Consider the following 17,702-nt stretch of genomic DNA (forward strand, 5'->3'; position numbering starts at 1 on the left):
TTGTTTTAAATTGTTTCATTGTGTCTCCTTTTATAACAAAATACAGTGTTTCTGTACAGTAAGTAATGGTTGGTTAATTAATGTACAGTAGTAAACACAAGAATTTTGCATTTAACAAGGTTCCATGAGGCATACTGTACAGTACTGTACTGTATACTGTAGGCATGCGCATCACATCAAAACAGTATTAAAACAATAGATACTGTACGGGTTTATAATACACATACTGTAATTCATGTAGAATAAATGCATACTTTTTATTTTTGGGGTTTAATATACAGTACTGTATGTAAAAAAGTATTGTATACTGTATGAAAAAAACAGCATACTGAACTGTTTCAGGTTTTCTATAAAGCTCACAGTTATTCTATCCTAATCCATAAAAATGGCACTGCCACTACTTGGGTAGATTGTTGCCTCCGGTACGTGGATTTTTAAATCAGATTCAGCAATGTGCAAACATTGTTACAAAAAGCGACATAATTAATCGAAATCCCTCCATTTGCCATTCTCCGCCTGATGGCAAAGTTTATTTTCTGAGGAAAAATAAAAGTATTACTGTAATGGTTGATTCAAATTAGTCAGTCCCCTAAAGAGGTTCCCACAGTCAGTCCCCACAGTCCCCTCGGTCAGTCCCAACAATAATTTTCTTGGGGGGCGTCTCTTGTTCACATACACGCATGCGCCTAGATGTGATGACACACATATGCGTTTCAACAAGCTCCCAATGAGACATTCAGTAGGCACATGCGCCTAGCTGTCCACCAATTGTTCAGTATCTACTGTAGAAGCTGCTGAGCCAATGATATTGCTGGACTACATTTTCGCGAATTGTGACTAAAATAATAGAACTACATAACCATAAGCAAAGCGATTGATTACAAGAGAATCGCTTGACTGTGATTGATATTGATATTTTAAAAAAAGAATAAAATACGGCAACCGTACTCACCATAGACTTTGCCAATCGGTTGGCGCCGAGCCAATGCCACCAGTCCCGTATTCTTGATTATCCATGTAGTTGAAAGGTGACAGCGGGCCTGCTACACCTGTAGTTGACAGCTGATGAAGCTGGAAATCTTTTTGGTACATGCAAGCTTGCTGGTATCTGTATGTGAAATCCTTCTCAGATTGCAGGTATCCAGGCGGGGACAGATAGCAAGGGTTGCCGGTCAGCAGGTTTTCACTGGCGGTCGGACCGTTATTGGAAGCCGGTGCTGGCGCATTGCTTGCCTGGGACTGACGATTCTTAGTTGGTTTTACCATGACCTTTCGCCTTTTGAAGTCTCCATGATCAAAGACACTGGAAAAATCTGGCGCACACCCTCCTCTAACTCCGGGTGCAGGATCAATTCGAAAAAAACACGGATCGATACATAACTTTTACCTTATTGCATGCTTCCACACACGAGCATCTGGTGAAAAATTGTAAAAGTCATGATTTTCGATAAAATATTGATAAATTTGACCAACCTAGGCCACCTTATCATCTGCTGCATTAATTGTGGACCATATTAAATAAGCGTATGTTAAGTCGGGCTTTTTTAACACGTACTGCGGCGGTGTACTCATCTCAGAACTCTGAACAATACTGTAGAACACCAGACACTGCGCATTTAGCTTTTAATATGAAATGCCTAAATTGATACAGTATTGTAACTTTTTTAGTACCAAGGTCAATTCACAATGGACCACTATGGTATTTTTTAAACACCTGCAAGTTGACACATTACTGAAGAACATGTACAGTACTGTAGTGTACACATTAGAATTCATTACAATTCATGAATATCTGCCCCCTGGCGGATATGCGAAGAATTGCACCTAATTAAATCCGAACCATTATCATTAAACAGATCAAACGCAGGTGACGGCCGGCATGAATACGGCATGAATGTGGCATGAACGCGGTCAAGCGCATGGCATTCTGAAAAAGTCACCGGAAAATAACCGAGAAGTGTTCAAATAAAAGCGACTGCGGCTGTCGGTTTACTGGCTATGCACTTCTTTAACATAGGCTGTGCTAATAAGTTGTGTTATAAAGCAGGCATAAGCTTATAAGGGTCCATGTTATAATGGACATGAAGCAAAAGGTGACACTGTACTCATTTGCATGTCATTTCCCAGAATCCCTTGCTGCAGTGGAAGTATTGCTTGCTAGGAGATAATGGTGAAAAGCATAGTTGCAGACCTGTTTGAGACATGTGAATGTGTTCACAAGTGGTATTTTTATTTACTTGTGCAATCTCTTATATCTGTATTTTTTTCTCTATTTTTATAAAAGTTGAAACCATGGAGGTTGCACTTTCTTTTCTTTTTTCTTTTAGAAGTTGTGATGTGGTACTGAGCCTGATTTTCAGAAATTCTGGCCCTGTCAAGTAATGGTGTACGACTATTTGATCCTCACTTTACAAGTGTTACAAAGGGTTACATTCTTGAAGAAGAGAAAGACCTTTGCCAAATAAAGATCTTCATCTTGAAAAAAAACTATGTACTTCAGGTCTGAAAATGAAAAGTAGTCGTACTGCTGCGACACACTTTATTCGAGCAAATACCCAGTATGTACCTGGCAGATACCTGGAATGCGCCGCTCCTCACCTCTGACAAGCCCCGTTGTGTTTGCCTTCCCAGCCATGGTTCATGCCTGGCTGACGGGCGGCTGATCTGTTAAATGATAATGATTAGGATTTAATAGGCTGCAATGCTTCGCGTGTCTACCAGATGGCATAAATTCATGAATTGTAATGCAGTATATATATACTGTGCAGTATTGCAGCCAGCGGGAATAAAATGCTTCAATCCCTGCCTGGAAAATAACGCAATGCACTCGGGCAGAAAACAGTCACAAACCTCAATACACTCGAGTATACCCGAATTCGTGGGACTAGCCGAGCTCGAATAAAGTGTGTCGCCAGTGTAGTCTGTTCCTCATAGTACCATCAAACTTTGAATATTGAATAGCTCACTTTTGTACTTTGTAGTGTGTTGCAAACCTCACTGGCAGTAAATTGGTTAATAGCTTAGTTTTGTAGCTGTGCACTGTACACTTCTCCAGCTGCACACGTGCTAAACCTTTAATGCATATCATTGGCAGCCTGACACTCTACTGCAGTGGTTTCCAACTTTGTGGGGTTAAGGAACCCTAAGTGAAATTCTGAGGAACCCCCAACCATGTCTGATAGCAACTCTGTTTATCAGATGCATTGTAAATTCTTCTGTATTTGATACAATTTTCAAATGGCCAGAAAATGCAGGGAACCCAATAGGAATGCCCAGGGAACCCAATGGTTGAAAAACACTGTTCCACGGTATCGATCACATGACTCTTACCTGACTCCTACCATTAGAAATGTACATGGAGGTTTTCCTCTTCCATTCTGATTGTAGCTTGTAGAGCATAAAGGGTATATGACATTCAGTGACTGTGATAATGGCCATCAGTGTTCCAACCTTTGTGACAGTGATGAAAATGCTACATAGTGTTTAGTCTTGAGTAACATTTATTTTTAATTGACAACCTAAAACTCGCATCTCAGAGAAAAGGGATCTATATTTTTTTAGCCATAGAATATATTTCCGGTGGTCCATCAATCCTTCCCATTTCACTTGCAACTTCCTGTTATACTTTCTTCAGCAGTGCGAACCTAAGCTAGCCCAGAATGTATTGCCAGCCCAACTTCATGTCAGTGTGCAATTCTGATCCAGATTGTGTTTTCAACCTCTTACCCTAGTGTATGCTGGGACACCGACTTCTCTCTGACAAACCCTTAAGATTAGTCTCATGTACAGATGTAACATCTTCTATCCAACAGCAGCATCAGGACCAAGAATCGAGCTTTCACAGCACAGTGCATGGCAGGGGTTAATGGCCCATCAGGATTAACACAGCGGGCGTCCCTGCTTATGAATGGGACTCCCGCTGTGTGAATCCTGCCGGCTGCATCAGTCTGTAAGAGACGCGCACTAAGAGTGAGACAGAATCAGTCACTCTCCTTGCGCACCTCTAACAGGCGATCGTGTGACATTTATTTTAATAACACAGTATTGAAGCAGGGGGTCCCCGGAGCTGAACCGCATTAATGTCAGCCCTGGGGACACCCTGCTTCCCGAGTTACCGGCCTCGGTATGGGGTGCCGGTATCTTCGCCATGCTTAAATGTCCTGCGACATGTGATGGGGTCATTTAAACAATGCAGCAGTTACAGGCACCCCATACCGGGGCCTGTACCTCAGTAAGCAGGGGGTCCCCCAGGCTGAAAAGAATGCGATTCAGCTCTGTAGACACACTGCTTCAATACTGTGTTATTAAAAGGCAGCTTCATCCTCGTCCTCCTCGTCTTCAGTAGGCAAAGACAGTTGAATAAAAAAAGAACTACTGGCCTGTAACCCCTTAATTACCTTAACGGTTATTAACCTTAACAGTTATTAACCGCTATGGTAATTAAGTGGTTAACACCTCCCCTCCCCCCGTCCCACTACCTGCTAGCGGCTAAAGTAATTAAGCTGCTTTTATTTTAATAACCCATTATTGAAGCAGTTTGTCTACGGAGCTGAACCACGTTCATTTTAGCCTCGGGATCCCCTGCTTCCTGAGTTACAGGCCCCGGTATGGGGTGCCTGTATCTCCTGCATAGTTTAAATGTCTCGGTCATGTGACGCAGGACAGTTAAGCATGGCGAAGATAATGGCACCCCATACCAAGGCCTGTAACTGAGGCAGCAGGGGGTCCCCGTGTGACGGATCAGGGGATTCCTGCTTCTCAATGTGTCCCCGTCACCCCTGTTCTCCCTGCCTCTGACCGTTCTCCTCCTCCTCCTCGTTTATCTCTCCCTTCCTCCTCCCGCACCCGTTCCTCTGCGCCCCCTCCGGACGCACTTCCAGCTGTCACACGCGTTCCCCGCAAGGTGCGCGCTTATGCACCCAGACTCCCGATTGCTCCCGCGGCACTCAGCGCTCGCGGCACCACTCTATTCCCTCTCCTCTCACGTTACCTCCTCCAGCTGCGCCTTCTGCCCTCTCACCACCCGTGACGGGCGCCCTTGCGGCGCGACGCTCCTCACGCTCCCTGGCACACATTGTGCGCGCGCATCCAGCCCTTACCTAAGGAGCGCACACGCTCCTCTTGTAGGTCTTCCCTGAGCCCTGGTTCCGCCCCTCATAGTGTACAAGCTATCTCCCTGTCTGATTTACCTATCTCCTCCCTCACTCCTTCTGTCCTATCTCTGCAACCCCTCACTCTACCCTCTGCTCCTCCTCTCTCTCCCATTGGTGCTCAACCCCTCACTCCACCCCCTGCTCCTCCTGTCTATCCCATTGGTGCTCCCTCCTTTATAATCCCTGTCTGTCCTCCAGCTCATTGCTCTGCATAGCTTCTTGTGACCCCTGTGTGTGCAGTCTCTATGCTTGTCTCTCTTGTCTCTTTCAGTGCTGTTTCCGGTCCCTGTTTACCTTTGGATCTCCCTGGCTTGAACTCTGCTTTGAATTGGACTACCCTGCTTTCTCCGGCCCTTGGACCCTGCATTCGGATACGTTTACGCTGCCTTCTCCTATCCTCGAACACTGGCCTATGGACTTGATTACGCTGATCTCTATTATCCCTGAACTCTGGCACACGGAGATCACTATCCAAACTCTCATACCCAGGACTTTGCAAGTATCTGCTAACCTTTTCTCTACAGGCCCGGCAACGGATTACCACACTCCGGGCACGCCCTCACTGCTGTGGGTGCGTGTTATAACCTTACCCACCTCAGTACTCGGGACTGGCCAGGTCTGCGGGCATACAGGCATTACATTATGCAGAGCCCAACAAATGCAGACCCCCCTGAGGTGGGCCAAGGCGTTACCTTGGAACATTTACAATTTGTCAGTAGCCAGTTAACCACTGTTTCGCAACAGCTTGCTAACCTGTCTCTCCAGGAAACTGCAGTGGCTCCGTCACCTCCTGTCTCAGTGACCTACGGTAACTCAGGACCACGAATACCACCTCCCAACCGGTACGATGGGGACCCTCTCGCTTGCCACGGATTTCTAAACCAATGCGAGGTGCAATTTGAAATGTCCCCCTCTGTTTCCTACCGGCCATACGAAGGTGGCCTACATTTATGCCTTATTAACCGGCGACGCCCTCGCTTGGGCTTCTCCCCTCTGGGAGCATAAACCTGTGTTGACCCAAGATTACCCAAAATTTAGGCATGCATTCCAACAAGTGTTTGACACTCCCGCACGCCGGGAGACGGCTGCCTTTTCTCTGTTTCACATCTCACAGGCACGAAGGTCCACTGCTAAATATGCTATAGAGTTCCGCACTCTCGCTGCAGAGACTCAATGGAACGACGAGGCACTTGCCGCAGCATACAGGCACGGTCTGTCTGATACGTTAAAAGATGATCTCGCAACTCACGCCCGGCCGACCTGCCTGGAACAACTGATTACTCTCAGCATACGTATGGATCAACGTACCCAAGAACGACGTCACGAGCGACACTGTTCCCGTTCTCTTCCTCCCTCCTCTGTCTCTCACAGGTCTCCTGCTTCGACCTTCCTGGCTTTGGACCCCCGTGAACCGATGCAAATCGGTAGCCAACAACTACAGGCTGCGGAGAGAATGAGACGTCGTCAGAAGGGTCTCTGTTTCTATTGTGGTTCCCCAGAACATCGACTCCAGAACTGTCCCCTGAAGCCGGGAAACAGGAACACTGTTATGGATTACAGGTAGCATATGATATATATAGCATAATTATTACAGGTTACAGGTACATATATAGTATAATTATATGTCTTAGTACAGCTTAGAGCATACTGTTAGAATATTAGCTATTTTTTTTCTTGCCTTAGAAATAATCTGTGTTTTGCTAAGAAGTGGACAGGATGTTGAGACATAGGTACATACGCATAAAAGCAGAAGTGTTTAAGTTGTAAACACGCTGTGGTCAAACTGTAAATGCCAGTAACACACGTCATTAGCCACAGAAGATGGTCACATGTCATCCGTCCATCACGTACGCAGTAAACAATAGACACTCAATATAAGGTCAGCGTGACACCTTATTGATTAGAACCGAAGTGGCAAGACCACACTGAGACGAGACCTAGCTGAGACTGGCGTGACCTATCATAATATCTTTGGGTTCGTGAGTATGACAGGCATACTAACTAAATAATCTCTGCATAGGTAGAAAGGGATTGTTATCTTACTGTTAGCTTACTGTTAGCTTACAAATTAGCTCATTATCTTTGCAATTTTGCTTGATGTTTCTGGTTATTTTGTTGTAATACAATAAACAACAAACCTTATCTTATACTAACTCTGAGTGACCTTTCTTTATAATAATCTCACAATACCCTACCACATAAAGGGTGTGAATCCGAGAGCCTACAAGTAAAACATCGCGATTTGTGCTTCTGCTTAGTGCAGAATATAACTTATCACGAGGCATTACTTAGGAGAAGAAAGTTTGGCATCGAGCCCAGGTTAACACCCAGTAAAGGTAGAGGGGCTTTTGCTGGGTACAATTTCATCTTGTCCCTCTCTCCCTAAGGACCTCCCAAAGAAACTCTTGCTTCCTGTAACGCTGACAGGCCCTAAACTTCTATTAGAAGTAAAAGCTTTCATTGACTCCGGGTCTGGCGGCAACTTCTTGGATCACACCTTCGCTTCTGAAAATCAAATCCCTCTGGTCAAGAGAAAGGCGACTATTGGACTTGAAGCTATCGACGGACGTCTGCTTCAGCTAGCCTTCATCATCTGGGAGTCCATTCCGCTTACGTTGACCACGGCAGATGGCCATAAGGAGGTAATAGTTTTTGATATCTTCCATTCTCCCACGGTTCAGGTCATTCTAGGATTGCCTTGGCTGCAGCTCCACAATCCACGCATAGATTGGACCGACACCTTACCTATCCAATGGTCTTCTTCTCCTGAGCCTCCGGCTACCACTCCTCCTGCTGTTGTGTTCTCCGGTGTGGATTCCGTTCCTTCCAAACTTTCTATTCTGCCGAAGGTGTATCATAAGTTCCTGGATGTTTTCAAAAAAGTTCAAGCTGAGGTACTGCCTCCCCATCGTCCCTACGATTGTACGATTGATTTAATTCCAGGAACCATTCTCCCGAAGTCGAAGTCATATCCTTTATCCGTTCCTGAAACTGAGGCTATGATGTCTTACATCCAAGAAAATTTGGAGAAAGGATTCATCCGCACCTCATCCTCCCCCGCTGAGGCAGGCTTCTTCTTCGTGAAGAAGAAGGCTGGATCCCTAACACCCTGTATCGACTTTCGCGGACTCAACAAAAATATGGTAAAAAAACAATATCCTCTTCCCCTAATTTCTGAACTTTTCGACCATCTACAAGGTGCCTCTATCTTCTCCAAACTCGATTTAAGAGGGGCATATAATCTCATCCGTATAAGAGAAGGGGATGAATTGAAAACCGCGTTTAATACGTGATCTGGACATTATGAGTATCTAGTGATGCCTTTCGGGCTATGCAATGCTCCTGCCGTTTTCCAAGAGTTCATGAACGATATCTTCCGGGACGTGTTATCATTTGTTATCGTATATTTGGATGACATTCTCATTTTCTCTAAGGATTTAGAAGAGCACATTCGCCATACCAAACTGGTACTCTCCAGGCTTCGTGCTAATCGCTTATACGCCAAGATGGAGAAATGTTTGTTCCACCAAACGTCCACAGCCTTCCTAGGCTATATTATCTCTAACCAGGGTTTTTCTATGGAACCAGAAAAATTGAAATCTATCCTCGACTGGCCGCTCCCAATTCTCTCATGGCCGTGCAGCGTTTTCTTGGCTTTGCCGATTATTACCGGAAGTTCATCCGTAATTTTTCTTCCATTGCTCTACCCATCACCGCCCTGACTAAAAAGGCTGCTGACCCTACAACTTGGGCTCCTGAAGCCATTGACGCCTTCGAGTTTCTCAAAAAAGCCTTCGTCTCTGCACCCATCCTACGACATCCTGACACTTCGTTTCCCTTCACGTTAGAAGTTGACGCCTCTGATGTAGGAGCCGGTGCAGTACTCTCTCAAAGATCCTCTCCCCAGGAGAAGCTCCATCCCTGCGGTTTTTTTTCTCGGAAATTCTCGTCTGCCGAGAGAAATTAGGATGTTGGGAATCGTGAGCTACTGGCCATAAAATTGGCTCTTCAGGAATGGAGGCATCTTCTCGAAGGTACCAAGGAGCCTGTTTGCATCCTCACCGATCACAAAAATGTATTGTATATTGAAGGGGCTCGACGATTAGGGTCTCGGCAGGCTCGTTGGTCTCTGTTTTTCTCCCGTTTCAACTATACTATTTCTTATATTCCTGGTACCAAAAATATCAAAGCAGATGCTCTCTCTCGCCAGTTCGCCACCGAGAACGACTCAAATGAATCGGCTGAATAGATTCTCCCCGCCAAGTGCATAATTTCTGCCAACAATTTTGATATTTTGGATGAAATCAACAAAGCCCAGGTTCACATTCCCAGGAGACTTAAGGTGCCGAAGGGACGCTTATACGCAGCTCCACGTTTTCGCCACAAGATTCATCTTTGGGGACATTCTTCTAGATCTGCCGGTCATCCAGGCTTCAAGCGAACAGCGGATCTCATTAAACGGACCTTTTGGTGGCCTGGGATGAACAAAGACATTTTTGATTTCACCAAAGCTTGTCCGGTCTGTGCCCAGAGTAAAACTGCTCATCACAAACCTTCTGGTCTTCTCATGCCCCTTCCCATTCCGGAGCAACCTTGGAAACATATCTCTATGGACTTTATTGTTGAGCTTCCCAATTCTAAAGGAATGAATACCATTCTTGTCGTTGTAGATAGATTTTTCAAGCATTCACACTTTATTCCCCTCAAGGGCCTTCCTAATTCTGCTACTTTGGCTGATATTTTTTCTAAAGAAATTTTCAGATTACACGGTGTGCCTGTTTCAATTGTTTCTGACAGAGGTTCTCAATTCATCTCTAAATTTTGGCGTGCGTTTTCTCAGAGACTTGGGATTTCCGTTCTATTTCCTTCTGGATATCATCCTCAGACCAACCGTCAAACGGAAAGGATGAACCAGACTTTGGAGCAGTATCTCAGATGTTTCGTCTCCGAGTCTCAAGAAAACTGGGTGGATCTTTTACCATGGGCCGAGTTCGCAATTAATTCTCTTAAAAATGAATCTACGCAAGAATCCCCTTTCTTCATTAATTATGGATTCCACCTTAGCAGTCTTCCCCTCTCCTCTTCTCCTTCTGGTGTTCCCGCAGCGGATTCTCATGTCTCTACTCTTCAAAACTCTTGGAGGAAGATTCTGAAGACTCTACAAACTGCCGTCTCAAGACAAAAAAACAAGGCAGATCGACGACGCCAACCGGGTCCTTCATTTAAACCCGGATACAGAGTGTGGTTGTCTTCAAAAAATATAAGGCTCAAGACCCCGTCTCTGAAATTGTCCCCGAGATTCTTGGGCCCCTTCAAATACTGGAGAAGATTAACCCAGTCGCTTATCGTTTGGCTCTTCCTCCCAACATGAGGATTCCTTCTGTTTTCCATGTGTCCCTGCTCAAACCTTTCATTCCAAGCCCCCACTTTCTGGATCGTTCTAGTAAACCAAACCCTGTGACCGTTCACGGACAACAAGAATATGAGGTGCATTCCATAATTGACTCCCGTTGGTCCAGAAACAACTTACAATTCCTCGTTCATTGGAAGGGGTATGGCCCAGAGGAGCGTTCATGGATTTCTTCTCGTTATATTCACGCCCCCAAACTCCTCTGGCAATTTCATCGAAAATTCCCTCAGAAGCCATGGCATGATCGCCCGGATATCGATCCTCAAGGGGGGGATACTGTGACGGTTCAGGGGATTCCTGCTTCTCAATGTGTCCCCGTCACCCCTGTTCTCCCTGCCTCTGACCGTTCTCCTCCTCGTTCATCTCTCCCTTCCTCCTCCTGCACCCGTTCCTCTGCGCTCCCTCCAGACGAACTTCCAGCTGTCACGCGCGTTCCCCGCAAGGTGCGCGCTTATCCCCAGACTCCCGATTCCTCCCGTGGCACTCAGCGCTCGCGGCGCCGCTCTATTCCCTCTCCCTTCACGTTACCTCCTCCAGCTGCGCCTTCTGCCCTCTCACCGCTCGTGGCAGGTGCCCCCACGGCACGATGCTCCTCGCGCTCCCTGGCACACACTGTGCGCACGCATCCAGCCCTTACAGAAGGCGCGCACACACGCTCCTCTTGTAGGTCTTCCCTGAGCCCTGGTTCCGCCCCTCATAGTATGCAAGCTATCTCCCTGTCTGATTTACCTGTCTCCTCCCTTACTCCTTCTGTCCTATCTCTGCAACCACTCACTCTACCCTCTGCTCCTCCTCTCTCTCCCATTGGTGCTCAACCCCTCACTCCACCCTCTGCTCCTCTTCTCTCTCCCATTGGTGCTCCCTCCTTTATAATCCCTGTCTGTCCTCTAGCTCATTGCTCTGCATAGCTTCTTGTGACCCTGTGTGTGCAGTCTCTATGCTTGGCTCTCTTGTCTCTTTCAGTGCTGTTTCCTGTCCCTGTTTACCTTTGAATCTCCCTGGCTTGAACTCCGCTTTGAATTGGATTACCCTGCTTTCTCCTGCCCTTGGACCCTGCATTCGGATACGTTTACGCTGCCTTCTCCTATCCTCGAACACTGGCCTATGGACTTGATTGCGCTGATCTCTATTACCCCTGAACTCTGGCACACGGACATCACTATCCAAACTCTCATACCCAGGACTTTGCAAGTATCTAATATTGCTAACCTTTTCTCTACAGGCCCGGCAACGCATTACCACACTCCGGGCACGCCCTCACTGCTGTGGGTACGTGTTATAACCTTACCCACCTCAGTACTGGGGACTGGCCAGGTCTGCGGGCATACAGGCGTTACACCCCAAAACCGAAATTAATGCGGTTCAGCTCAGGAGACCCCCTGCTTCATTACAGTGTTATTAAACTAAAATAAAAGTCGCGCAATCTCCTGCTACAGGCACGCACGGAGAGTGACTGATTCTGATTCTGAATCTCTTACAGACTGATGCAGTCTGGTAGGATTCACACAGCGGGACTTCAATTCAGCAGCAGGGATGCCCACTGTGTTAATCATGATGGGCCATTAGTCTTGTCGCGGGGATTCGTGAGCACACGGGTGCCAAGACCGTTCCCGTGGTGGATTCCGTGCCGACTACGTGATCAGAGCATGTAGAAGAGTGGAGGATCACAGCCACAACATCCAAGATGTAAAGAATAAATATGGGCAGCTCCATGAAAAAAATACATTTTGATTTATTAAATCAGCAAAGCAATGGAGTAGGAAAACGCACCAATGCGTTTCATCCCGTAGGACTTTCACCTTTGTTATCTCCTACCTTCCTGGGACAAAAAAATGTTAAAGCGGACGCTCTGTCCCGCCAATTTTCGCTTGAGGATAATTCAGAGGATCAACTCAAGACTATTCTTCCATCCAAACTCATTCTGTCGTCCACCAATTTTGAGGCTTTAATGGATATCGTTCTTCAGCAAAATCGGATTCCTGACAATCTTTCAGTCCCGGAGGGCCTTCTGTTCACTTCTCCCTCCTTACGCAAACAGGTCCTGGAATGGGGACACTCTTCTAAATCGGCAGGTCATCCCGGAGCAAAAAGAACATTGTATCTCATCTCCCGGACTTTCTGGTGGCCTCGGATGCAGAGGGATGTTAAGGACTTTGTACTTGCGTGCCCAACTTATGCCAGGACTAAGACTTCTAGAAATCTTCCCACTGGGCTTCTTCAGCCATTACCTGTCCCGGTTCGGCCATGGACACACTTATCCATGGATTTCATAGTGGATTTACCTAACTCTAAAAGGTATGAACACTATTCTTGTTGTAGTAGATCGATTCTCCAAGCAATCCCATTTTGTACCTCTCAAAGGTTTGCCTAGCTCTCCCAAACTTGCTGAGATATTCATCAAGGAGATCTTTCACCTGCACGGAGTTCCTACAGTGATTGTATCCGATAGAGGATCACAGTTAATATCAAAATGTTGGTGTTCTGTCGGCAGTTGCGTATATCTCTTCACTTTTATTCGGGGTATCACCCACAAACTAATGGACAGACGGAGAGGACTAATCAGTCTTTAGACCAATTCATTCGGTGCTTTGTGTCTGATTCTAAGGATGGTTGGTCGCACCTTCTTCCTTGGGCAGAATTCGCACACAATAATCTTCGTAATGAATCTACCACTGAATCACCTTTCTTCACTAACACTGAATAACCTGTAGTTATATTTAAAACTTTAGAATTAAGCATAGGAATATCATAGACAGAGAAACCTGCAGTTAAATTTGAATCTTTATACATCAGGCGTAGGGATATCATAGACAGAGAAACCTGCAGTTAAAACTCAAACTTTAGAAACCAGGCATAGAAATATCAGAGGTTTCAGGATTATCTAAATACACTGGCGACACACTTTATCGCAGTGCGGCCAGATCCGCAAGCCGGGAGATTTCCCGGCTTGCTAGTGGCCGCCCCTCGGCGTGCCGCGCGTCATAGACGCGCGGTCACGCGTCATCGGGAGCCTGCGCCCCCTGCACGCGTGTCCAGGGGCTCCCCGAGGGAGCTCTGGTGTCCCGCGATCGCGGGACAGCGGCAGGGGGTTCCGGGGGACCCGGCGGACCCGGCAGCGGTAGGGAGAGCGCCCCGATCGGAGGGCGCTCTTCCGCTGCTTCGGCGCGCGCCCGTCACACTCGGGCGCGCGCCAGGCTACTGCTGCGGCACAGAACGGGCAAATGCTCGAATAAACTGTGCCGCAGCAGTACCAACACATGGAACCTAAGGTTCACTTTTAATCAACATAAGTCCACTATAAATTTCCTTGACCTTTCTCTGTACATAGTAGAACATACAAGGACATACAAGGACATATCACAAAGAAGTTGATGCCAATACTTATTTATTGGCATCAAGCCACCATCACCCTAGGTGGCTTCAAAATATCCCCAAGGGCCAAGCACTACGAATTAAGAGAAACTGTTCGGAAGATTCAGTATACCAACAACAGGTTAAGGATCTCAAAGAGAAATTCCTAGATAGGGAATACAGGAGTAGTGAATTAGATTTGGCCATCTCAGAGGTCAGCAAAATAGATAGAGCCACTCTAATATCAAAGAAAGCCATTGCACCAGGGCATGTGAAAGAACAAAATTTTCCCTTTTTTATTACCCAATATAGTGGGTTGGCCCCAGTTATATCCAAAACATTCAACAAGTATTGGAGTATTCTCCAAAGAGATCCCATTTTAAAAACCTGCCTTCCAGACAGACCTAAGATTGTATATAGAAGGGCTAGAAATCTTAAGTCCTCCCTCTCTCCAAGTTGTCCAATTGATAATCTTAGGGATCACCATGTTACATGGCTTAAGGGTCTTAAGGGATATTATACATGTCAAAATTGCATTGGGTGTAAGTATAGTATAAAAACCAAAACATTTACATCCAGTGTCACGGGAACAACATTTGACATTGAGACATTTATTAATTGTAAAACTAACTTTTGTGTGTATCTCTTACAATGCCCATGTGGGTTGCAGTACGTGGGACGCACTGGAAGGCCCCTCAAGCGATGATTCGCTGAACATGTGTACAACATAAAGAGGGGCCTTGAGACCCATAGTGTCTCAAATCATTTCAGATTAAAACATAATCAGGACCCACAGGGATTGAACTGCATGGGCATTGATAATCCAAAAGGTACTTGGCGCGGGGGAGACAGATTGAATTTAGTATCCAGACGCAAAAGCTACTGGATTTATGTATTTAAAACTCTGTCTCCCGTAGGTTTAAACATTGATTTTGATTTGGCAGCCTTTTCAAAAGACACTTACAATTTTAATCATTTTTAATCATTGTGTTGATTAATATTTGTGTTGTGTCATAACATATAGATGTGTTTTAAGTATATGTAATTAACAATATGTATTTATTTATGACACATAGCCTGTAAACTGTAATGCAATTGATCCCAGCAGCTATCTGTAGTGGGTCCAGATCGCTGCTAATTGCCAAGCACTAATATTTGTTAGCAATATGTCCAGGACCTCCCCTTTGTGGGTTGGCCTTTTTATTGTAATTGGTATTTAAACACTGCTCCCACTAAGCTCCCCAATCCCCTGAGGAAGTGACGTAGAGTCACGAAACGCGTAGGGAGGAGGAGCTTAGTGTTTGAGCCGGTCCGGCCACCATAGTCCAACTGATGCTGTGAAAGCGCCCTGCACCATCCTGCCGCTGATGTCATCGGTTTGGGAGTTGCAGAGACCGCCATTCAGGAGGGCTCTCAAGCGTGCATCAGGCTGTTGACAAGTCGCGGACGGCATTCGTGAGTCATATTATCATCCCCCTTCTATTGTAAGTGAGGGTGATTTGTGTTTTAAAGTTTTTATTAAAGTGTGTACGTATTACACCATCTGTGTCATCTTTCTGTTCCTGTATGGACATGCCTTGCCTGCGTCCCCTGTGAGTGCCATTCGCTGCATGGAAAAAGAAAGCACTGCTGCCGGTCACGTGAGATCCGTGAACTACTGAGGTGGAGTAAAGACACAGTCACAGATTCTCTCCCATGAATATACAAGTGTACATCTTGTAAGTGGGGTTTCTATGTCCATTGGTTCCGATTGGGGTCAAGAGTGGTTGCATACTGCGCAATTGGTGTGTTTCTCTTCTGTCTCCCCAGAATCACTGTGGACATCGTTAAGGGAATTAACAACACCCTGGGACTCTGTCTATATTCCATATACCATCCATCAGAAAGCTATATCTGAGACTTTCGTTTGGAATACGGTATCTTGGACATTTTTAGCGCCGGGAACTTTTATTTTGTATTTGCATGTATTTTTACAGGTTGGGAATAATCTGTTTATTAGTCCCCTTGGCAGCTTTCACCACCACCTATAAGTGGTTATCATTTTCACCTTTATTGTGTGTTCACCATAATTTGTGTATCACTTGCACTTTGTAGATTAGCGCTTGTAGAGGGTATAATATTGTTGTTGTTTGTTTAGTTTTTGTTCCTTTACCCCCACAGCAGCAGATCACATCATCACATTTCACATCATGTCACTTTTCACTAGTAGATCACTACGAGGGCTTAATATAGATGGCCTTTTTAATGACACTAATGACCCTATGGATCCCGAGCAAGATAGCCTTGATTCACAGTTTTCCAAACTAGAAAAACTGCTAACTCAGGAGATGAGGCAAACATGGGAAACTATAGCACTCAGAAAATATCTAGAACATAAGAGGATACTGGGAGGCCTTTGAGTCCAAAAACCTCCAACTTCAGACTCTGAGGATGAAGGTTTTTTAAAAGAATGGAATTTTATACTAGCTACCTGTTCAGTAGACCTGATACAACTACTACTAAAACGTAGAGCTGTCACATTAGATATTTTAGATAAGGAAATCAACCTAATTAAAGAACAATTGGAACCATTTATTGAATTAGCTGAGTATAAAACCTTGGAAGAAAAAGTATCCCTAAGAATAGGCAAAACAGAAAAGGAGGTCAAATTAAATAAACATAAAAAGTTTATGAGAGACAAAAGGGATTATGATGAAAATAAACAAAGAAACTGGAAAAAAGACAAAACTATCACGATTAGCGAAATTGATAGGGACAAACAGCAGGCATCACAACTGTCAGGTCCCTTTAGAGATAGAATTGACTCTACCAAAAGCGATAAATCTGAAGGTCAAATAGTAGAAACTAAGGGGGAGGTATTCCCTAAGCAGGATATCAATCCCTTTATCCATCAGAATAAAACTAAAAAGAAAACCAACAGACGCGATAGAATCAATTCAAGGGAGACTAGGGGCCACTTGGATGAACCCCAACCTATACAACAGCATTATCGTGACAGGTCACCAGTAGATAGACCACATGGGGGGTATGACGAGTCTAATCAAAAACAGACTTCTTTTTAGCTCATCGCTCAGGTCGGGCACCACTGCAAGAAAGGTGGAGAGGTCCCAGGATACAACCAGGCAGACAAAATCTAGAAGGGAAAAGGTCCAGAATAGAAGATTCAGAGGGAAGAGAGGAGGGACAAAGAAGAGACAGAGAAAGAAAAAGGCCAGACCTCGGGAGAAAGTGGTAAAGAGCAATGTTTTTAACATTAGCAACACTCCCCTTAAACAAATTGAACTAGATGTCCTATCACGAGGTCTTAATTTTGCCCCACTAAATGGACCAAATATGTTTAATACGTTTGTCGATGTCCACAGATTCTTCAGAAAGATTAGTTTAAAGAAATATTATATGAGAGATGCGGTGAGTAGAGGGGTCGTGACGCCAAGTCTGGCCACTACGGCAAAAAAAACACCACTCACAGCCCTTTAAAAATGTGTCTTCCTATTACCCTAAAGGAATGAAAGGTAGTTTTGTGGACACTTTTGCAGAGATGGTCATCTCTGATCTGGAAAAAGCCAGTACAGACTTTAAATGTCATAGGCAAAATTTAAGTCAGGAGGAGAAAAAAGCTGTAAAATCCCTTGAATGTAACAAAAACATAGTTATCAAGGCGGCCGATAAAGGGGGAGGGGTGGTAGTGATGAACTCTTCATACTATAAAGAAGAGTCACTTAGAATACTGGGTGATACCACTACCTATTTAAAATTAGAAAGCAACCCCACTAACTCCTTTAAAGAAG

Source organism: Ascaphus truei, chromosome 4 (assembly GCF_040206685.1).
Source record: "Ascaphus truei isolate aAscTru1 chromosome 4, aAscTru1.hap1, whole genome shotgun sequence".
NCBI classification, from domain to species: Eukaryota; Metazoa; Chordata; class Amphibia; order Anura; family Ascaphidae; genus Ascaphus; species Ascaphus truei.